Source organism: Arvicanthis niloticus, chromosome 4 (genome assembly GCF_011762505.2).
Source record: "Arvicanthis niloticus isolate mArvNil1 chromosome 4, mArvNil1.pat.X, whole genome shotgun sequence".
Taxonomy (NCBI): Eukaryota; Metazoa; Chordata; class Mammalia; order Rodentia; family Muridae; genus Arvicanthis; species Arvicanthis niloticus.
In genome coordinates this window covers 24,168,360-24,192,054 of record NC_047661.1, presented here as the reverse complement: position 1 = coordinate 24,192,054, position 23,695 = coordinate 24,168,360, and the positions used below count along the sequence as shown (strand labels likewise).

At 38.2% G+C, this 23,695-nt stretch overlaps 1 pseudogene; it reads left to right on the top strand.

The window, feature by feature from the left end:
• Nucleotides 1–7,855: 7,855 nt before the first annotated feature.
• Nucleotides 7,856–8,227, top strand: LOC117707641 (large ribosomal subunit protein eL31 pseudogene; annotated as a pseudogene).
• The last annotated feature ends 15,468 nt before the right edge of the window (nucleotides 8,228–23,695 follow it).

Genomic DNA, 23,695 nt, shown 5'->3' with positions numbered 1-23,695 from the left:
ATCAAGTCATGACATCCATTTTCCGTGTATGCAAGGAATCTGTTCTAAAGAAAGCATGCAAATAAAATAGACTCTTGTTTGCCTCTCTGGCTGGCCATCCTATACTTTGAAACCAATAATCAAACTAGAAATCAAAGACTCTAGCATGGAATTTCAGAGTGAACCATCATTTCCTTCCAGATACTAACCACAGGCTTCTGAATACAGTCCTCTCTAATAGCTGTTGAATGGAGCTGAATTCTGAAACAAACAGCTATACTCTTGTTATCCTCACCAGGAATTGCTTTGACCTGTTTTCAATCATAATAAGTAGGAGTATGGTACATTTTCCCTTATACAGAGGAAAACTGAATGCGCAATTTAACCCTTAGCAAGCTCAGAACCTGTCGATGTGATCAATAAAGGCTCCCAGTGTGGAAGGTGGCAGAATGCTGTTTAGAAGTTTTCTTCATTCTCTGTATCTTCTGAATGCAGCTGACGCTGCAAACAATAGAGCATGAGAGGGAGCAGAAAGTGTTTCTTCCAATAACGGGTACCTGGCTTGTCTTTATAACTTAGCTATCAGAGATGGTGCTTTAAAAGATACTGATGAAATCATACACTTTTATGACAATTTATTTACTTATTTTTGAAATTTTTTGTGCAGGTATGTAGTGTAATTGGTCAAATCTACCAGGACTTTCCCTCACCAACTCCTACCCTATGTCTTCTGGTACTTCCCTTCTGAGCTTCCTGCCCTCTTTTTTCTTACTTATAACCCTGAATCCAATCTAGCACTGTGCATATGTGCATGGGTGTGGGGCAATACATTAGAGCAAGGGAAACTGACCAGTATCCACCACCCCCCCAAAGAAAAGTGACTTTCTCTACCCCTACAGGGATGGACTTCCAATTGCTCCTTAACTTGGAAAGGGGCCTCACAAAACGCTCCCCCATTTATGCTGTAATTGTTAAATTGCTTTGTGCAGCTTTTATGTAAGTTAACAGAGCTACTGTAAATTCAATGATAGAACAGCATGTCATGGCCAGAGGACAGCATCTACAGCGTCCACGGAGTCCACGGCGTCCACGGTGTCCACGGCATCCACAACATGCCTTCCCATCTACTGGCTCTTCCATTCTCTCCAACTTCCTTTCTGTTATGTTCTCAAAGATTTGATACAGATGTTCATTTGAAGCCCCTCCCTCTTCTGTCTGTCTGTCTGTCTGTCTGTCTGTCTGTCTCTCTTCCTCCTCCTCCTCCTCCTCCTCCTCCTCCTCCTCCTCCTCCTCCTCCTCCTCCTCCTCCTCCTCCTCCTCTTCCTCCTCCTCTTTCTCCTCCTCTTCTTCTTCCTCCTCTTTCTCCTCTCTTCCTCTCTCTCCTTCTTTCCTCTTTTCTCCCTTACAATTGCTTATTTTGGACACTTTGCATAATTATAAGTCTCAGCATTGACCACTACTCACTCCAGTAAGGAATTTCTCTGACTAAACTGAAGAGCAACAACAATCTGTGTATATAAAGATAAATATTTAGAAAGCTAACTTTAAAAGTAGAATAAGTAGGTCCATGAAGTATAATTTCCACATTCACAAATTTTGACCATATTCATATAACCAAGCATTATTTTCTTCTGAGCAGACCCCAAATCTAATCAAGAGACCAGTGGTTACCCCATAAACAACCATACCACTACTGCACTGATGTGAACATCTTGCCTATTGGGTTGATATTACAGCATTAATGGTACAGTAATGCCTAAAACCATTGGTATATATTATTAAGTTCTTTAGCTGTCTACATAGCACTTTCTGGCACCTTGAAAGCTAGTTAGCAAGGAGAGAATTTCCTGTTCAGTCCAAGACTGGTTCCTCTGTGTTCTATAACCAAAGTGTGTGGGTTTCTTTAACAATAGAATCTTACCATCTACTTATGGAGAGCAAACAGTAGCAATGATAATAGCCTATATTATTGTGAGTATCTTGGGATCCATAAATAACCCATGAGGAAATGCCTCAAGTCTGCCACTGAAATGTTCTTATAATAACCAATGTATCAGGGTTAATATTATTCACACATGCAGGATACTTCTTCATACATCTAAGGATGGGAATACTGGAAGCAGACATTTTCAAGGAGAGAGTGGAGTGGTGGGGATGGGGATAGCAGAGGAGAGGAAAGCTTAGCTAACATGAAGTGTTCATCAAGAAGCTATGTAGGAACATGAAATCCTAAAACCCAAGTAAAAAACTATAATAGAAGGGGGCAGAGTGAAAGAGCTGTGAGATTAAAGAATAGGGAGAAAGTATGCTGGGATTTAAACATTTCACAGGTAGGAGAAATGGAAGATTATGACATATGTTAACCAGAACCACAACTGTACACTTTTTAACATTTAGTTATGCCTTAGTTTCTAGGCCAACAGTAGTATGTTATTAGATATAAAATAAATTATACATCTAATAGCAAATTGTATAGAACATTCTGATGCTCAGTGCATGCTAGTTATCCACATACTCTCTTTTCTAATGAACCTCTCATAAGCACTGTGTCTCCCGCCCAGGGTCACTTTCATTCACTTGGGGCACCTGGGAATAGCTCACCTCTTTTCCCTCATTAAATAAGCACAGAGAACCTAGAAATGACGTGTCATAAAAGAGAAAGAAAAGGGTGTGTAAAAAGGTGAAGGATTCAAGAAAGGAGATGCTAAAGACTTTTTAAAAGAAAGAATCCAAACCAGACCTTCAATAATTTGGATATCCTACACCAGAGAGATTTTGCCCTAAATGTGATTCTTGCCCTTTTTGGTTCATTATATTTAATAAACCAAAAATTCCTGATATTTATATTATAGAGATATCTTTAAAATAAATTGAAAAGAAGGAACTAAATTTAGACATGCTTTGGCTCACTGAAGGACCCAAACTCCCCCATCACAGCATGCCCAGTTGCTTAAAATATAATGATAGCAAATGGTGATGCTCCTTGCTCTCCACTTTAAATGCCTCTGGAGCACTGATGACTCCACTGCCTGTCTGACTCACAGGCCCCTGTATGTCTCCCATTTGGAGATAACAAATCATATGCTTAAAAAATGATGGTGCCTCTATCCAACAACTCAGCATCACAGACTTGCCCTGGTTCTAATCAGGGAGAGTGACTAGGCTGATAACAGTCATTTTAATACTAACTTAGGACCCCATGTCCCTTTCATTCTGTTACCCTGCCTACTTCAGGCTTTTACACTAGCTGCCTTGGGTTTCTTCCCTGTGTTATCTTTATAATGGACTATAGTGTATAATCTAAAGTAAGAGGGAGAGAGAAAGAGAGAGAGAGAGAGAGAGAGAGAGAGAGAGAGAGAGAGAGAGAGAGAGAGAGAGAGAGAGAAAGGAAGGAAGGAAGGAAGGAAGGAAGGAAGGAAGAAAGGAAGGAAGGAAGGCTTTTTCTTCTTCGAGCTGCTCTTGGCAGTGGTGCTTTAGCACAGCAATAGAAAGCAAACTGGGACAATATAAACTCAACAAGGTCCTTATATATCTCTCTGAATTTTTCATAAGCCTGCCACCATCAAGACAAAGTTCTACTATGCTTTCAACTGACAATAACTTTGTGATCTCCCTGTGATGAACATCAAACAATCCTGCTTTACCGTGATATATACTATAAGCCTATGCTAATTTGATTGTCAAAAATAAGTTTAACACTATGCTCTTACATGGAAATACAAAGCAATGCAACTTATGAATGAATCTATATTTTTTTCATATTAACTATAACAATATCTGAAAATTGATTCAACTCATATAGAGATACTAATGATGTTATCAAATAATAGTCTTTTCCAGTCCATACCTAGATAGAAAGAGTTTGTGAAAATGAAGTTATTGGCCCCCAACTATTCATATACATAGTCCAGCAAACAATCTTATTTTACTTAAATTGTTTTCACTTTCCACAATTTACAGACTAGATAGAGTACCTTAAGTAACATACCTAATTTGTATTAGTTTCAGAACAGAGCACTTTGCAAATTTAGAGCTAAAAAAAATGTGTTGGTGATGGTTTTACTACTATTCCCACACTCAGCAGATGTGATATATGTGTGTGTGTGTATATATATATATATTATATATATATATATATATATATATATATAATAACAGATGGAAAAATAAAGAAGAACCTGGGGTATGTGGCTGGTGAGTATATTTACTATAATAAAACATAGTGCTAAGAGCGTGTCCTGTTTATTTTTACTTTTCTCACTGAAAATCTTAACAAGCAACCACTCTATTCCCTCAGATGTGTGAAGCAAAATGAGCCTCTCTAAAGAAAAGAAAAAATATCCAGTTTACTTTATGTATGCAAATATATATAGTTTTGCATCTCAACCAAGCAGAATTTTAAAACGACAACTCATAGATCCTCAAAAATATCTGTGCCTCAAATTTAGCAATGCATCAAATGCTGGTTTTAAATACCACACAACTGTCTTTCTGTTTCTTTATACATTTTGGTAATTTTTAAATATAATGTTGCTTTTGTTCATCAAAAAAGTTAGTTACTTGGGAAATAACTTAGCTGAATTTACCATCTTTGAAGTACAATAATATACTATTAACTATATACAAAATACAAATTAGCTTTAAAAATATTTATTTGTATTACTCTTAATTATGTGTTTGTATCTAGTCTTTTGAGCTATGTGTGTGAAGTCTGCCCACAGTGCACATGGAGACCAGAAGACAATATCATATCCCTGGGATTCTGACCACCTGACTTTGGTGTTGGAAATGGTAGGGCCTAGGATATGTTCCTTTCTTGGTCTTGGCACAGTGGCCCCAACAGTTCTAGACTTCACCTGCTGACCCTGTTCCCTCTACAGAGCTCACACACTGTGTTGTGTTCCTTTCCCAGAGGCATTCTGGGACCTGAGGGTGAGCCCAGCCCCAGAGCCTTGGTCAGATCCTTACCCCCTGTAGTTCCTACTCCTATCAGATTCTGGCTTCCTTTTGATTCTCAGTCTGGTCTCCTCTCCACCTCTCCAGATGGACTCATGGTCTGTAGACCTCTGATCTCAGCAGCATGAGCAATGATCAATAACCTGGTTCTTCATCTCTTAGGCTTTTCCACAGCTAATTCATCTATTTTATCTCAAATCAGTTAAGAATTCCAGGCCAAAGGAAAATGGATATCTGTGGTGGTAAGCTGTGTACTTCTGTTTTAATGTTTAACTCAGGCTGAAACTCTAGAATGGAAACTATAAACTTTCTATCAGTGTCTGCTTGAATATTTATGGATCTATAAATTAGAAAGCACTTTACCTCCCAAGGTGTATGCAATGTTTTCTGATCTGAGGGTAGTAGTAACTAACCCAGTAGAATATAAAATCTTTTAAATATACATACTCCCTGGTTTATATATAAACATTTATAAAAACTGAATAATCTTTTATTTTAAATCCCAGAAAATAAGAGCATTGAGTTTCTCTTATATTAAGTTATTAAAATATTTTTGTAAAATTTTTCTCAGAAACATTTTGTGATTCTTGTCTTCTTCCTCCCAGGCTTGGTCTCTCCTTCACCTTCTTTTTCCTCATCTGGATTTGCTTCTTTGTCTCTGTTGCATTACTTGCTCTGGACCTCACTGCCCTGCTTGCCCTATCAGGGCTTATCTACATGCAGGAGTCCAGAAAGCCTTTTCCTGGCCACAAACGATTGCTGACATTCCTGGCTGGGCTGCTGTGGATGAAAGGATAGATTGTGTGTGGGAGTTTGGACATGTTCCTAGAACCAACCGTGAATCAGATTTTGACTTCTTGTCACAAATTCAGTGAGATTGCAATCTTCCATCCCTCTGACAAGGATCCTTCTCTATGAGACTGAATGCAACACTTGCACGGCCAGACTAGGATGGATTCTGCAGAGGGACACACTGCCATGGAGACAAGGTGTGCTTCAGTCTCAGAGATTCACTCTGGAAATCGAAAGTCAAAGGTAGCAGAATGAACTGACTGCTTTCCCCCTGCTGTAACCAAATACTGAACAAGGTGCAAACTAAGGGAGGGAGAGTTTACTCTGCTTGGTGTTTGAGAAAAGGCAGTCCACCGAGGTGGGGGCAACATGGAGACGAGCGTGGGACACATGTGACCACATTACATCTACAGTCAGGCCAGGAAGCAGCCTGGCTCCAAGGACACCCTTCCTCCAGGAGACTCTCCCCACTAAAGGTTCTACAACCTGTGTTAATACCACCAGGTAAAGACCAAGTGTTGAAATCCCATGAGCGTTTGGAGCAGTTAACATTCCAGGCATATCAGGAAATTCTTAAGTAATAAATACAAGAAAGAGGGACCAGAAGTTTGTGTTTCATAAATGTAAATTAGAGGGATGGATTGGATGAGAATTGGACACAGAGTTCAAGGTGGTTTTAAAAGTCTGGTTCCTTCTCATTAAAAATTCCAGCCTGCCCTTAAAAATGGATATCAATAGGTAAGACCTGAAAGCAGAAGCAGGAACTAGGTTGGGTGTGAAAAGAGAACTAAGAATAATGTAAGAGAAGTTAGTAGGAGCAAAGTGTAATGGTACATGTATGAAAGTGTCGTAACAGAACCCAGCCCTCTGCATGGGAACTAAAAGCATTAAAATGTTATCCCAACAGGAAATCCAGCAACCTTGTCAATGTGAGAAGCAGCAGTGATTATGAGTCCCATGTTTTTGCAAGCCCTAAAATACCCCATTGACCTTTAATCTAAACAGGGTATCAAGGCCAGCAAGATGTCTCAGCAAATAAAGGGTTTGCTACCAGGCTGATGAACTGCGATTATTTGATTCCCAGGAGCTACACTGTGGAGGAGATAATCTACTCCTGCAAGTTGTCCTCTGACCCCCAAGTGCAAGTACCCTCTTCCACCCGCATACACATGGAATAAATAGATGCTTTAACAGCAAGAAGATAATTTTTAAGTATAAAGGATGCAAGGACTCATACCTTTGAATAAACTGGGTGATATGCAGGCATGTCACTTGCTGTGTGGTGAGGTGGAATTAAAGGCAATGAATCAGTGAATGCATGTGGAAAAGTGTGTTCACACAGCAAAAGAATCTTCACATCTTGCATACTCTGAACAGCAGGGAACCTGAGGTGAGGGTTCTCCAGGGAGAGAGAGAGAGAGAGAGTGAGGTTCCCAACAAGCAAGTATAATCCAGTGAATGAGTCATGACACGAAGGCAGGGGTTCTCAACCTGTGGGTCATGACCCATTTGGTTCTTTCACAGGAGCCCCCTAAAATCATCGGAAAACACAGATATTTACATTATGATTCTTAACAGTAGCAAAACTACAGTTGTGAAATAACAATGAAAATAATTTTATGGTTGGGGGTCACTACAACATGAGGAAGGTTGAGAACTGTTCTAGGGTATAAAACACCCTAAGCTATCCACCTACAGTGTTATACAGTTAATGCTTCTGAAGTGCTCGTCTAAGAAAGTTTTACTTATTTAGGAAAACCACAAAAATTTAATAGAAAGAAAAAAAGAAAGAAAGAAAGAAAGACAGACAGAAAGAAAGAGCAAAAGAAAGAAAGAAAGAAAGAAAGAAAGAAAGAAAGAAAGGAAGGAAGGAAGGAAGAAAGAAAGAAAGAAAGAAAGAAAGAAAGAAAAAAAAAATCAAGATTCAAACTCCTGCTTCAGTGGAGCTGGCTAGGTGCACAGTGGAATGATATGGTCAAAGGAAAGTTACTCTCTTGCCCAGAGGTGCTGTGTGCAGATCAGGGAGTGTAGGACATTGCTATATAATGAAAGACAACTGACTAGATGATAAAAGTGGCCTGTGCCTGGTTTAGATAAGAGTATGTCTGAAGAACTTGGGCTGGACAAAATGGCTCCTGCAAAGAAGCATGGCAAGAAGAGGAAGGGCCTTTCTGCCATCAACAACATGGAAACCTGAGAATACACCATCAACATTCACAAGCACATCAATGAACTGGACTTCAAGAGGCGTGCCCCTTGAGCACTCAAAAAAATCCAGAAATTTGCCATGAAGGAGACAGTGATTCCAAATGCACAAGTTGACACCAGGCTCGATAAAGCTATCTGGACCAAGGGAATAAGGAATGCTCTGTATCGTATCTAAGCATGTTTGTTCAGAAAGCGCAATGAAGATGAGGATTCATCAAACAAGCTCTACACATTGGTAACTTACATACCTGATACCACATTTAAAAATCTACAGATGGTCAAAGTAAACTAAACTGCTCAATGTCAAATAAAGTTGGAGAACTGCCTCAAAAAAAAAGGAGTATGTCATGAGAAATGAGCAGAAAGAAGCCAGTTTTGTGTGAGGTTCAGTTGGAAAAAAACGTAGACTGCACCAACATGCCCCAGTTATCTCCTCCAGATTTATAAGTCAAAATTCTAAATTTAATATAAAATCTGGGTCTTATAACTCTCTGTCCTCTTGTTAGGGCAAAAACAATGTCCAGTTTTGTAAATAGGAATGGCTGCAATGTGAAAAAGTCTATTACATGAAAACAAGAAAAGTATAAGCCTACTCTAATGTCACTCCCCCCAAAAAAACCACTGGCAAAGCATCACACTGATGTAAGAATGATTAATAATAGCCACAATATCTTTTAAACAACAAAAATGTTGAAAAATCACCAAGGCCTGTTTTTGTATATTAAATGGCTCCAAGATACTTGATGAATGAGCTGGGAATCTTTAAGTGACAACACTGAGAATTTTTCAAAAAAGAATTCTAAAGTTTGGTCTCTAAGGGTCTGATGTTTCCATCAGGGAAGACCCCTGTGGAAACATCTTGTTTAGAAAACCTTTGTGTTTCTGATTCACATTTCTGTGTTGTATCATTACTGTGTACATGGGCAGGCAAGCCAGTGTCTGGGCAATCATGTCATCCTGTAAACATTCACAAAAGCTAACAGCTATAGGCAAGAAGGGAAAACTGTGAAAGAATCAACCCACAGATCACTGGATGCCACTGAATCCCCACTCAAGCTTTCTGCGAGCTTCTACCACACACAAACACACACAAACTTAGGAAATGGCTCAATCTGCAAAGGCAAGCAGGGGGGCCTGAGTTCAATCCCCAGATCTCATGTAAAACAAGAGGTTTTTGGTGACATGTGCCTGTTACTTCAGCACTAGGCAGGCAGAAACATGTAGATCCCAAGGGCTCAGTGGCCAGTCAGTATACCTTATTTGGTGAGACCCTGTAAAACATATAAATAATAAACAATATAAAAGTAGAGGGCACTTAAGAAACAACAGGAAATATTCCACACTGACTTCTGCACACATATACATATATAAGTGTGTATACACATGCACGGGGGGAAGAGGGAAGGAGAGAGGGGCTGAGAAAGGGAAGGAGTGGGGAGGGAGAGAGTGGGAGAGAGAAGAAGAAGAAGAGAAGGAGAAAGAGGGAGAGAGGTAAAGGGAAGAAAGGAAAGAGAGATGGAGAGAGGGGAAAGAGAGAGGGAGAGGGAGAGGGAGAGGGAGAGGGAGAGGGAGAGAGAGAGAGAGAGAGAGAGAGAGAGAATTCTCAATTATCTTCCATGTCATTTTCATCTATGACCTTTACTTCCCCGTATGTTTTAGCTGAAGTCTAACCAGACAACTTACAGACAGAATGACACACATGTACACACACACACACACACACACACACACACACACACATACACTAAAATAAAATTTAAATATCCCCCTGTATATGCAAGCCAAAGCAAGGAGCACTGATACCAGCAGAAGTTCTTGGGTATGTTTCTCTCTATGAAATCATGACAAGTGAAGATTGACAAAGACCAGCGAAGCTTTGCAGGGTGTACCAATGTGAGAACATCACCAGCAAAGACCAGCGAAGCCTTGCAAGGTGTACCAATGCAAGAACATCACCAGCAAAGACCAGTGAAGCCTTGCAAGGTGTACCAATGCAAGAACATCATAAACAAAGACCAGCGAAGCCTTGCAAGGTGTACCAATGCAAGAACATCATCAACAAAGACCAGTGAAGCCTTGCAAGGTGAGCCAATGCAAGAACATCATAAACAAAGACCAGTGAAGCCTTGCAAGGTGAGCCAATGCAAGCGCTTTGCTCACTACCTATTGGGTTATACTTGTACTCTTTTAAATATGGCATGTCTTCTCAAGCATCTGCCTCAGTTTTCTCCCTCCACCTGATCAACTCAGGGATTGAACTCAGGCCATTAACTTTGGCAACAACTACTCTTACATGCAGAACATCTTGTCAGTCCATAAGGAAAACCAAATTAAAAGTCCTCACATACCATTCTGCTTCCCTGCTTTATCTCAGCACAGAAATGAACTTGTATTTCCTAAAAACAAGGAAAACTTCGACTTTGTGTAACTATTTTTTTATCTTCCAAGTGTTAAACTTAGAGTGCAAATGGACAAATCCATCATGTTTTGAAACATTCACTGAATTAATTATAATTTTGCAGTTTCACAGACAACAATAGAATATAACATTTAGTGCAAACACATGTCTATGTCTCATTAATAAAGACAAGTATTTCACAGCCCTATTTATTCATCTAGATTATTTCTCAGTCATGAAATTATTACAGTGCTTCAGAATCGGCATCTTTCATATTCAGATTGTCTTGCAGCTTCACCATTAGCGATTGAAGAGCCATTTTTGTAATCAACTCAAGTTGTAAGCTTAGATTTTTCAAAAGCTACTTTACTAAGTGTTCTTAAACACTTTAACTGCCTTTCTAGCTCACCTACCAGAGGTTGGGGAAAAAAAAGGTTAATCGGACACAGGGCCTTTGGACCTATTTAGAAGTAGTTTTGAGGGTGAGTTCAATCACTGTTGTCAGGATATCAGCAGTTCAGTCCAAAACATCAAAAATGAATCAGGAGCAACAGTCCAGTCCAATCAGGAATCATGAATCAGTAGCAGTGGCTTAATATAAGAAAAGCCCTCAAGGAAGAGGCAAGAAGCAGCTGGAATACCCTGAGAAGTTTTTGGGTGTGTTTGTCTCTATGAAGTCACAGCAATCGCAGATAGACTAAGACCAGACAAGTGTTGCAAGGTGTATGAAAGCAAGAGATCAGCAAAGACCAGTGAAGCAGTGAAAGATGAACCAATGTAAGAGCTTTGTTTGCTGTCTGTTGGGTTATACTTATATTCTTTTCAAATATCAAGCATCCTTTCAAGTGTCTGCCTCAGCTAAACATCCTCTCATGTCTGCTTCAGCAAAAGATAACTTCTTAAGACAGATTCCAGTAAAACATCACCTGACACAACTGAGTTTCAAAAACAACAACAAACCAAAACAGAAAATTTCACTTCAAGGCAACAAATCACTTGAATATCCTGGCTTCTACTTTACTGATGATATCCATCTGCCTTATATCCAGCCTTCCCAGAAATGAACAATGTAGTTTTTCATTGTTGTTGTTTTCAACATTAGGAACTAAATCTATAGCCTTGCCAAGTATACTAAGCAAAAAGCTCTACAACTGGCCACAAGCATCTTTTGGGCTATTTTGATTAGCTTACAATGTAGGTTTTATTACAATATTTTCATACATAGTTAAGTTAGTTTAACATTTGTACACATCCACTTCCTCTGCTCCCCTGACTGCTGAACCCCTTCTACTCCAGTATTTTCCCTTTATGTTCATATCATCTGTGCTCTTTGTACCAACCTACCACCCCTTTTTTTCTGCTCTCATAGTTCTTTCTAGTTTCCTGCACTGGCATCCACATACAGACTCACATGCAAATATGCATACATAAAGCTTAGAAGCTAAAGTCAGCATAGGATAGAGGACACACCTTGTTTGTCTTTTGCAGCCTGAGTGAACCTTCTTAACATAGTACTTTACAGTGACGACTATTTTCCTTCAAAATTCATAATTTTTGTTTATGTCTGAATAAAGTTCCATTTTAAATATGCACTAAATATTTTTTTGTTAATTTTATTATTCACTTTACATCCTGATCACAGACACCCCTCTCCTCTGCATCCCTCCTACACATGGTTCCTCCTCCCACTCCTTCCTCTTTTCCTCTGAGAATGTGTAGGCTCCCTTGAATATCAACATACCATGGCACATAAAGTTTCTGCACAGCTAGGCACATCCTTTTCCACTGAGACAAGACTAGGCAGCTTATTTAGGTGAACGGAATCCACAGGCAGGCAACAGATTTAGGGACAGCCTCCACTTCAGTTGATAGGGGACCCATATGAAGACCAAGCTGCACATCTGTTACATGGGTGTGGAGGCCTAGGCCCGGCCAGTGCTTGCTCTTTGGTTAATTCTTCAGTGTCTGGGAATCCCAAGGATTCAGGTTAGTTAACTCTATTGATCTTGTAGAGACCCTATCCCCTTCAGATCCCTCAATACTTTCCCTAACTCTTTCAAAGACTCCTGAGCTCCATCTAATGTTTGGCTGTGGGTCTCTGTATCTCTTTCGATTAGCTGCTAGGTGGAGCCTCTTGGAGGACAGTTATGTTGGATCCTGTCTGCAAGCAAAACAAAATATCATTAATAGTGTCAAGGACTGTTTCTTTCCCAAATGAGTACATACCATGCATGTCCTTTTGGGTCTAGGTTACCTCACTCAGGATATTTCCTAGTTCTATCCATTTGCCTGAAAATTCCATTATGTCCTTTGTTTTTAATAGCTGAGTAGTATTCAATTATATAAATGAACCACATTTTTCTTTATCCATTCTTCAGTTGAGGGACATCTAGGTTATTTCCAGTTTCTGGCTGTTATGCATAAAATTTTTCTAAAGATAGTTGATCAAGTGTTTTTGTGATATGGTAGAACAACTTTTGGGTATATGCTCAGGAGTAGTATAACTAGGTTTTGAGGTAGAACTATTCCCAATTTTCTGAGAAACTGCCTCCAGAAATTGACTTCCAAAGTGTTTGTACAAGTTTGCATTCCCACCAGCAATAGAAGAGTGTTCCCCTTGCTTCACACCCTTGCCAGCATGTGCTGTCACTTAAATTTTTAATCTTAGCCACTCTGTTGGGTATACAGTAAAATGTCAGAGTTGCATTTTCTTCAAGTGTTTCTCAGTCAATCAAGATTCCTCTGTTGAGAATTCACTGTTTAGCTCTGTACATTTTTTATTTGATTATTGGGGTTATTTAGTCAGATGTAGAGTTGGTCAAGACCATTTCCCATTCTGTATGCTGTCGTTTTGTCCGATTGATGATATCTGGTGTCCTTTGCCTTACAGAAACTTCAGTTTCATGATGTCTCTTTTATTAATTGTTGATTTTTATGCCTGAGTTATTCCTGTTCTTTTCATGAAGTTGTCTTCTGTACCAATGTGTTCAAAGCTACTCCACACTTTCTCGTTTTATGTTGAAGTCTTTGATCCACTTGGAGTTTTATAAGTACCAAATTTTATTGCCTATTCCGGTGTTGATGAACATCGCAGCTGCACTTTATAATTTTAAAGAAAAGGTGAACTTTTCTTCACTTTCTCTACTTTCTGCACAGATGTTCTCATCAGTGAAAAAGTCCCTTGGCTTTAGTCACCTGTCCTTCACGCTTTTCCGGTAATGTGATTAATATTTAAGCAAAATCTTTCCAAAGACTTTATGAGTTTTTCAACCAAGTAACTTGCCACTCAGAAGATAACAATGATGTTTGGAAAGACTTTATCAATACATAGTGTTTAACTGAGAAGCATCAACTCTAGCCTTGTGTAACAACTTCTCACACAAAGCACAAGTTTCTAAGAAAGGCTGGATGTCTAAAGAGTGAGCACCTTTCATTCCTTTATCCCATTTTGTTCAGATTCATTGTTCAAAGGCTCAAGAAAAAAAGCATCAGGATTCAAGCCAGCAGCAAGTATTCCAGAAACTTTGTTTCTTTTAGACTTTTAAAGAAAGAATAGATTCCTTTCTACATATTCACCACCCTCATTCCTTTATAATTTACTTTTCTTTCACAAGTAATTTTTGCATCCCATGTTGAACAATATTGTTTGTCCCCTGCCTGTTGCTTTGGATCTAGCAACCACTGCTTATGAACCATGTACAGTGAAAGTCAGATTGGTGTTTGCTTTGATGTGAGATGTTTATTGTACCTGAGGTGGCATGAATGGAGCTTGACTCTGATCGTGTCACACACAATAAAACATGAATCATTGCATCTACAGAACAGTCTGGCTCATGAAATTTACAGAAGTCTGTCCTTTCATGTGAAGCAGACTGCTAATGTAGCAGAAAGTGAATGTAGAATTATATGCTCCCCCAAACATAAGAGGTTAAATGATAACCATTGGAAATAATGTGTGTGTGTGTGTGTGTGTGTGTGTGTGTGTGTGTGTGTGTGTATGCATGGGTGTATGCAAACTCATAATGCAGTCAGGATTACTATAAACAACATATTTATGTTTTTAACACATGGAATTTTAAAGAAATGTAAATGTGGCAGCTATGTCATTCCTGTGAACTAAATATGAACCTGTTTCAAACAGAATGAGAATGCTGTATCATTGAGTTAGAAGGGGACTACAGAGCAAAAACATAACCATGTGAAGAAGGGCAAGTCCCTGAGTCCAAATTTTACCTATATTTGAGTCCCTTGCATTCACTTGCTAAAGAGTTACATTGTTATATTTTTGTAGTGCTGAGAAGTGAACCCAGGTCCTTGAAAAAATTAGAAATATGATCAGTGAAAGTTTCTTTTATTGTCTTTAACATAAAAAATTACATTACAAAACATTTAATGGAAAAACATTAAATGGAAAATAGTGTTTGCCTAAGACTTTTGTACAGATTTGTGTGCATATATGTGTGTATATGTATACATGTATTATGCATGTCATGAAATGCCCTGGACAGTGTGTAAATGTGTGTAAGTCTGAGGCCAACTTCAATGTGCCTCCCTCAATTGCTTCCCCACCTTAATTCATTTGCTTCTTCATTTATTTTGAGGGAGAAGCTCTCACTAAACCTGAAGCTTGCAGTTATTTAGCTAACTGATCAGCCATCCCCAAGTCTGACTTTCTCTGTCCCTATACACTGCAATTACACCCATGCTCAGCCACGCCCAGATTGAGGGGTAACGGAAATCCAAACTTAGGTTTTTTAATTAAAATTTTAATGTGATATGTCTTGATCACATTTCTTATCCTCACACAGCTCCTTGCAAGTCCTCCAAAGCCCCCTACCCATCCAACTTCAAGTTCTTTCTTCCTCCCTCTTTTAACAAAGCAAAAACAAAAAAGCAAAAACAAAAGTTAAAAACAAAAAATTTGGTTTGGTAATTTCCGTTCAAACATACTGTATAACATGTAGTTCTTCCAGGACCTTGGGCTAATGATTTTCAACCATGGAACTGTGTGCCTTGATTAAACAAAAAATTTGAAGTTAATTACTATATTTTGATCTATTGTATTAACAAATAAAACCCACATATCTTCAGGTTTTGAGTCTTAAATTTCATATCAGTTACATATTTATGAAAACTATCTTTATAACTTCATGCTCAATAGACAGTATAGATGGATTTCACAACCTGTCATCTCTCACATGGCAAATCAACACATTATTGATTCAAATTTCGAAGTGTTTCTTTGTATAAGCTTTGGATTCTCAAAGGCAGATTCATGAAAACTTGATTTCATGGTAAGGACAGAAACTGAAACATGATCTGTACTTCTATTTCTTTTGGTTTTGTTATATGACAAAATTTAACTGGTGCCAGATTTATTTTTATTTTATTCATGTGTAAGTAAATGACACCTATGTGTGGTCTGGGAAAGCCAGTTCATTTTGCATAAGCTTCAGAGTCTCAAATGCAGAGACCTGAAAACTTAATTCATAATAGGGACAAAAACTGAAACAAAGTGTATTGCAATTAGATATTGCAGCCAACGACTATATGCCCCTGTGGAATTATTTCCAAATACAGTTTATATATTTGCGTCTATAATTTTCAGAGTGACAGTACAACTGAGAATTTTGTAAGTTATTCTAAATAGCAAATGATTCTTAAACAATGGTTCTTAAAATAGATGTATTAATAAATATATTTGGTATATATCAGAAATAGGTATATACAGTATGTTTATGTATTATATGCGGTATTAATATATAAATCTATACACACATATTTGCACTTAACCATTTTAGTAAAGATGCTTTGGAGTCCAATACTAACAATAATCTCTTTATGGAAGAGTATGTTCTTGTTAACATTGCATAATTCTGCCAAAACATTATGAAATAAATAATAAAGCTTATTGACTCTACCCACCATTTTCAAACCCTCTGTGCACTACATACACCATAATTTTTCTTTGCCTTGATACCAGCTTCTCCCTGCCTGTCTATGAATTCTTATGATGACAGACTGCCTTAGAATACAGAAAGTGTCCTCTAACGTGTGCACTCATCGCACAATATAGGACTCTCACTGTTCATAGTCTGTCAGTGTTTTCAGAACACAAGCAGCAATGTAGATTACTAGTTATTTGGACTAATGCTAATTGTTTTCAAAAGGTGTATATAAAATTGTATCATTTAAGCATGAAATATTGTATCATTTAAGCATGAAATCAGTCTGTAAAATCCCATATAGCTGCTCAATATTATCACTGCTATGTGAATGCAAACAATCATTGTTACAAAATACTTTATGGACTGAAGTCATCTCATGTTTTTGGTTGGTTAACTGGGTATGAAGTTTGTGTTAACTCCTGAGATTCCACAACTCAGGGAAGATGGGGTCAACAAGGAGCTCTGAACAGCTCTGAAGAAGCACAGTTCTGGAGAAAGGAGGAGTCTCTGTGGAGACAGCTTTGCTCTGACCCTCTTCTGAGAATAATGATTACAGCATCTGAGACATGCTGCTAAGCTTGCTACCCTTCTTCTGTTACACACACAAACAAGCAGAAAGCATCTAGGCTATATCTGATTTCTAATTCCAGCCATATATCTCAGGGACAGCCTTGGGAGGTGGACAGAAGGAAGCTTATAGTCAAAAGTCATAATAACTACTGGGCTTTGGACCAGGTGGTGGCTCTTGGAGATATCTGTGCAATCTAGAGGCATCATCTGTTATCAGTACCTGTGAGGTCAGTTTGGTGGAGCCAGAGATTCTGTTGCGCCACATCCCTCCTTACAAACTGGCTTCATGTAAGAAGTCAGTCTTGCTGAGCAGAAGACGCCAAGCTGGAAGGTTTGGACAGCCAAGGCTCTTCTGCACACAGCTTCATTTCAGAGTTTCTCATCTGTGTGGCCTCACCAGCCACATAACTATGGTTAAATCACTTTGCCAAGATTTCTAATTCCAGTCACCACCAATGCAGGAGCATTTCCTGGGATACTAAGAATAGCCTTTTGGCCAAGGTAACCTAACTTTAAGGATCTATCTAAATTTTTTTAATCAGACTCTAATTGGCAGGAAATGTTCTTTTCTGATGCTAATTACTATGCAATTACACACATTCTGCAAGTGAAAATTATGACTTACTTAAGACATCGTAAATATTTGCTCTTATACACACTAGCATTTTTCTGTATTATGGCTTATGTACTTCACCACAAAATGTGGAATTCATGTGCTAGGTCAGCAGGACAAATAGCACAGATTTGGAGCCAATCCTCCTGCATGGTTCAGATTTTGTATTATGAATATGGAGAAGAAACATTTCCCAGTTTTACTTTTACCAAGTAATTATTATTCTCTAAGTTTCTTCCAATACATGTTGCAACCGAGGCAGGAAAACAAGGAAAATTATAAGTACATGGAAGCCTCTCACTCTGGAGTCTGGTTGATGCTGCTCTCCAGCTGAGAAGACAGAATCCCAGAGCAATTAGCATTTGTTGTGAAGGTCTCCAACAGAGAAACTCTTGAAATGGCATTGAACAGGCTAAGGTCTATGTGACCTTAGGAATTGCCCCATTCCTCTCTCTGTAAATTTTTTGGGAACACCAAACAGGACTGTCAACTCTGTCTTCTGGCATCATTGTGAACTACACTTTCCTTAGTTGATCATCATCCTGTCAAGTGACACTAAGGAGTAACCCTAAGATCCAATTTAAATTCCTTGGAGTTCCTTTTGTACAAATCCATGTGCATCGATCGTAAAGACAATGAAGAGCAACTTTCAAGCCCTTTATTCCCTTACTACATGATTCTCTTTCTCTTATTAATCCTGTTTAAAAACTTGGGAAGTGGGCACAAAGTCCCACCCTTAGCTGTTCGCAATTCATACACTGTTGGAGTGGTAGAAGCCAATTTTCTTTAAGTGTGTGGCCCCAGGTAGAGCCACTACTCTCCTGGAACTGGCCACACACCCAAGTGTGCTTGTAGTTTTTTGTTTGTTTATTTGTTTGTTTTTGGTTTTGTTTATAAAGAGGACTCAAGTTTAGATGAGTAGTGCTGAGAAGAATTAGGGGAGGGGTAAATATGACCAAAAAGTAGATTGTGCAAGATTCTCAAAGAACTAAAAGCATGAAAAAAAACCTGGTAAAAATGTCATTTAATGAACTCCATTTCTATTTATACTGAAATAAGTCAAAAGAAGTAATCAGATGGAATTGTCCACAGGGTATCACAATACAATCCCAGAGTCATCAGAAGGAAATTTCAAAAAGGGCACAGTACATGTGTGTAGTTTGTTTAGGAAAATATTTTTTTAGGTTTTTGTCTATATGTTGTTAAATATTAAAGCTCACTTGGCCTTTAGTCGGGCATGTCTTGTTCCCTATGGCTGGCTGTACAGTCCTAGGAAAGGAAGATCAGAAGGGTAGAACTGACTAAACCATGGGTCTACTACTGTGTGTGTGTGTGTGTGTGTGTGTGTGTGTGTGTGTGTGTGTATACACTTCTGTGTGTATATGTGTATTTCTGTGTGCATATATGTCTGTGTGTTTGTGTATGTGTCTACATATGTGTATATGTGTGTGTCTCTGTGTCTCTGTGTATGTTTCTGTGTCTGTGTGTATTTCTGTGTGTATATGTGTGTCTATATGTATGTATTGCTGTATGTATATATGTGTCTGTGTTTATGTGTCTGTGTCTCTGTGTATTTGTGTGTGTGTGTCTGACTGTATGTATGTATGTATGTATGTATGTGTGTGTGTGTGTCTTTATGTATGTGTATTTCGTGTATATGTGTATTTTTGTGTGGGTATATTTCTTTGTGTACATGTATGTCTTTCTGTGTGCATCTTTCTACATGCATATGTGTTTCTTTCTGTGTGTCTCTCTCTGTGTGTATGTGTGTGATATGCTAACAAGCACAAGTGGAGATCAGAGGACAATTTTGATGAACTGAATCTTTTCCTTCTACCACAAGGGTTTTAAGGTTCTGACTCAGATCTCCTTGATACAATTCTTGATAAAATTTCTGGTCTCTATCCTTCTCAGAGTCCAACAGATTCCTTTCAGACATGGATCCAGACTGATATCCATGCATCTGGGAAGCAGCCAACCCCAGCTGCATCTCAGTTTCCCCCTACAACGTAGGATCCATCTCTAATTTATGTATAATTCAATATTAGCACTTTGTAGAAAACATTGCTTATTTTTCTATTTTACACCTATAAAATGACTGATGAAATGATGGATATATGTCAAATATAGACATTGTTTTGATTTAGCTGTTTGTGGAGGGAATGTTTTTTTAAAAAAAAAAAAAAGGTTTTTGTTTTCTATTGAGCTTTTTTTGTTGTTACTGTTTTTCACTTTTAACATAAGGTTTCTTGACCTGAATTTCTTTGTTGGTCAGATGCTTTCATTTGAGTCCAGGAATATTTATTCTTAAAAAGCTTATATAACATTTAAATTATTTTTCACTTCATATTCTGGTATCTTATCTTAGAATATTAAAAGATATGAAATACATTTTAATAGATATCTAAAATACAGCTATTTGCAATTTCTACATAATTTTCAATGGTATTTTAATAATATAATTTTGTATTATTAACTTTTAAACTTTCTAGAAAAAAATCAAATTTGTTTATTTTTTATAAACTGCATGAAAGACAAATACAAGTGATATAAAAATCCTTTGGAGTGGCTTGGGGTTTGGTCTTGTGGTAATTTGAATAGACTAGACTCTATAGGCTAATGTATTTGAATGCTCGGTCATCAGGGTGTGGCACTATTTGAAAAGATTGGACGGATTGGGATAGATGGCCTTGTTGGAGGAAGTGTGTCACTGAAGGGAGGCTCTAAGGTTTCAATAAGCCTGTGCCAACCCCAGAGTCTCACTCTCTGCCTACAGATGACAATGTAGAACTCTTAGCTAATTCCCCAGCAGCATGTCTGCCTGTGTGCCACCATGTTAGTTACCATGATAATAATGGACAAACCTACTGAAACACTAAGCAACCTCTCAATTAAATGCTTTCTTTTAAAACAATTTCCTTGGTCGTGGCATCTCTCCACAGCAATAGAACAGTGATTAAGACAAGTCTTTGGTCCTACACTGACATTCTTCTCAGTGAGGCAAGAAAGGGCCTGGTTTCTTCACATTCATTGGTTCTGATGGAACCATATAGTTACATATAGTTGACATATATATCGAAATATGAAGAATGGTGTTAAGTAGAATCAATAGAACAATTGAAGTTACTTTATGATTTGGAAATCATAACATGTCCCCAAAGCACTTCCTGACAGGCTGACACTGTTTCACAAGTGTGTGTAGCACTACCAGCATGACAGGTGACGTTTTCTAAGCAGCATCACTCTGAATAAAAATACACAAAATTATACAGAAATGATGTTTGCTTGTGCTCCGTAATCTATACTCAGGAGAACTATAAATTGTCTTCATAAATATAGTATCATTAAAGATTTACAAGTAGAAAATAAATGATGGTCTCTGAACAGAATCTTGACTTTCTGCCCTACACATACATATGATTATTCTTTGTCAATTAAGAATACAATGCTGTGGTCTAAGTATACTTGGCCCAAGCAGTGGCACTATTAGAAGGTGTGGTCTTCTTAGAAGTGTGTTACTCTGAGGATAGGCTTTGAAGTCCTATGCTCAAGCTCTGCCCAATGTGAAAAAGAATCTCCTTCTGGCTGCCTTCAGATGAAGATGTACTTTCAGCTCTTTTTCTAGCACCATGTCTGTGGGCATGCTGCCATGTTTCCCACCATGATGATGATTGACTGAACTTCAGAAACAGTAATCCAGCCCCAATTAAATGTTGGTCTTTCTACAAGTTGATGTTCTTCACAGCAATGGATACCCTAACTAAGACAAATTCTAGAAAGAAAAAAGAAAAACTTTGAAAATATTCTCATACAGGCAAAAATAAACATACATCAGTGATTCCACTTGTCATTTTCCAAATCAACTCTGCTCTACTGACACAATAAATTCATATTTCAGAGGCAGTACAGGTCAGGGCCTGTGCTCTGGAAAAGTCTTATCTGACAGGAGAGAGAGAGAGAAAGAGAGAGAGAGAGAGAGAGAGAGAGAGAGAGAGAGAGAGAGAGAAACCATCTTCTATATAAGATCTACAGGGAATCATCAAGAAATATACAATCATTTGTTCACACCATGACAAACTACCCCCAAATAGCTTGATAAGTGGTTTTCAACATAGTCTAAATCATCCATGCATTACATAAGAGCCTTTATGTCTGTGAAATATATAAAATCAGGCAGCAACTTAGTTGTTCTGACGCCTGTGGTTAAATCAGATGAGACATGTCAGCAGGGCTGTCACAAGTCATTTCCTTTCTTCAAAGCTTATGCTATTGATGTGCAAGAATGCATCTTGGCAGTTGAAAGCAATGCCGTGACTAGTAGTGACCGCCACTCAAGGATTAGCCTCTGGGGTCAGGTGCTTGTTCTTTCTCTTTTACATTTGCTGTGGCCCCTAGTTTTATAGGAATTTTATTTTTATATAAGAAATACCAGAGCATTATTATTACTATAAAACTGTATTTTAGAATTTAAGTTGCTGTTCTCATGAGTACTCTATCACTCCTACACAATAAGACCATATCAATTACGTAGCAAATTCCTTTAATGTGAGCAATGGTGAACTGTGTACCCAATGATTAAAGTAAATGATACTTATCCTCTTTTGAACATAGAGCCACACAGATACATAAGATAATCAGATATGCACAGGACAAAGACACAAACAGTCTGCTCAGTATGCATACATGTACACATCTAAAACATGAGACACACATGAATATGTGCACACGGGACATACACACGTAATCACAAACACACACAAGTATGAATTCATGTCTGGTGGGGAACTGGAGAACCTTCTAGGTATGCCAAAATAATACTGCTAATCATCAACCACACAGAAATACTTGAACATCACTATTATATATAACCATTTCTACTGTGTACACATTTATACAGAAACCTTCACTTCCATGTGAACGTTGTATCTAAGTCTATCATGCTCAGGCTGGAAGTCCTTATGACGTGAGGGAGAAAGATTCCAGGTGGTGACTCAGAACTTACACATTTGTTTCATTGTCACTCAGCCTTGGAAATGACCCACTTGAACCCTGAGGTCCCCTCATTCCTCACTCTGTGCAAGAAAGCTAAATTTCCAAATTCTAAGGAAACTACTTATAGAAAATTACTCATTTTTTCCTTTAATCTATATTCAATTAAATGTCTAGAGTCTTGCCAGTTTTTTCCCCAAGAAGCCTATGTAATAATGATGACTTTGGCAAGAAACATAAAGTACTATTTCAGGATTATAGATATGTTCACTTAAAAATTATTATTACTATAGAACTGTATGTTGATATTACAGCATGCTTTGTCCTTTTTGTTGCAATATTTCTGCTTGTTCTTTCATTCCCTCTGTAGACTAAGTCTGCCATTTAATTTTATGTCTTAGGATGGCAGGTCCACTTCTGTCTTTATCTGGAGAATAATTAAGAGGGGTCTCCTATTACTTAGGACAGTAGCTCAGTTAGATGGAGACCATCATGAAGGAAAACTGTGGTTTCATGCTTGTCCATCAGGTTATACACAGGGTCCATTTACTCCCTAGATAGTTCTCTTTCCTAAAAGAATTTCAAGTCCAGAAAAAAATTATCAAAGTGAAAATTTCTAAAACCTCAAAGGTGTGAATATTTAAAGTCATCAAAAATATAGCTGTGTCAGCACAGGTTTGCCTAGTGAGCTGTACAGTAAATCTCCCTTGGTAATGCAGATAGAGAAAGCTACAGTCACTAATAGTGTCTAGATAGGAATCCCACCAGAGTAAACAAGTTGACCCTGTACAGGCCACTTGCTCGTGAAGCTTGGCCGAGAACTGGCAGATCAGTAGCTGTCTTCTCAGCTGAGAACACACACATCTATGAATGTCACTTTTCTTTCCAACTGTCACTGTCTCATAGCAATGAAGAGCCCGAGAGGCTTCTAAACTTGATGAAGCCAGTGTGTTGCCATTTAAAGTCTATTAAACAACATTAATAATAATAACAGACATGGCTGGAAAGATTGTACAAATACAATAAGGTTCAGTACTCACAGGGAGCCAATCAATGCACAAGAATGTCCCCCAGGAAAATTGTAAGACATGAGGAAAGTGGATATTTTTATCTCTGATGATAAAACTTTCAGCTTAATTGGAGCTTGAATTCAATTCAATCTGGTTTAGGGCAGTCTGTGATATTCCCTAAAGTATTGCTGTAATGTGTGATATTATATCTCAGAGGAATTAATGGTATTCC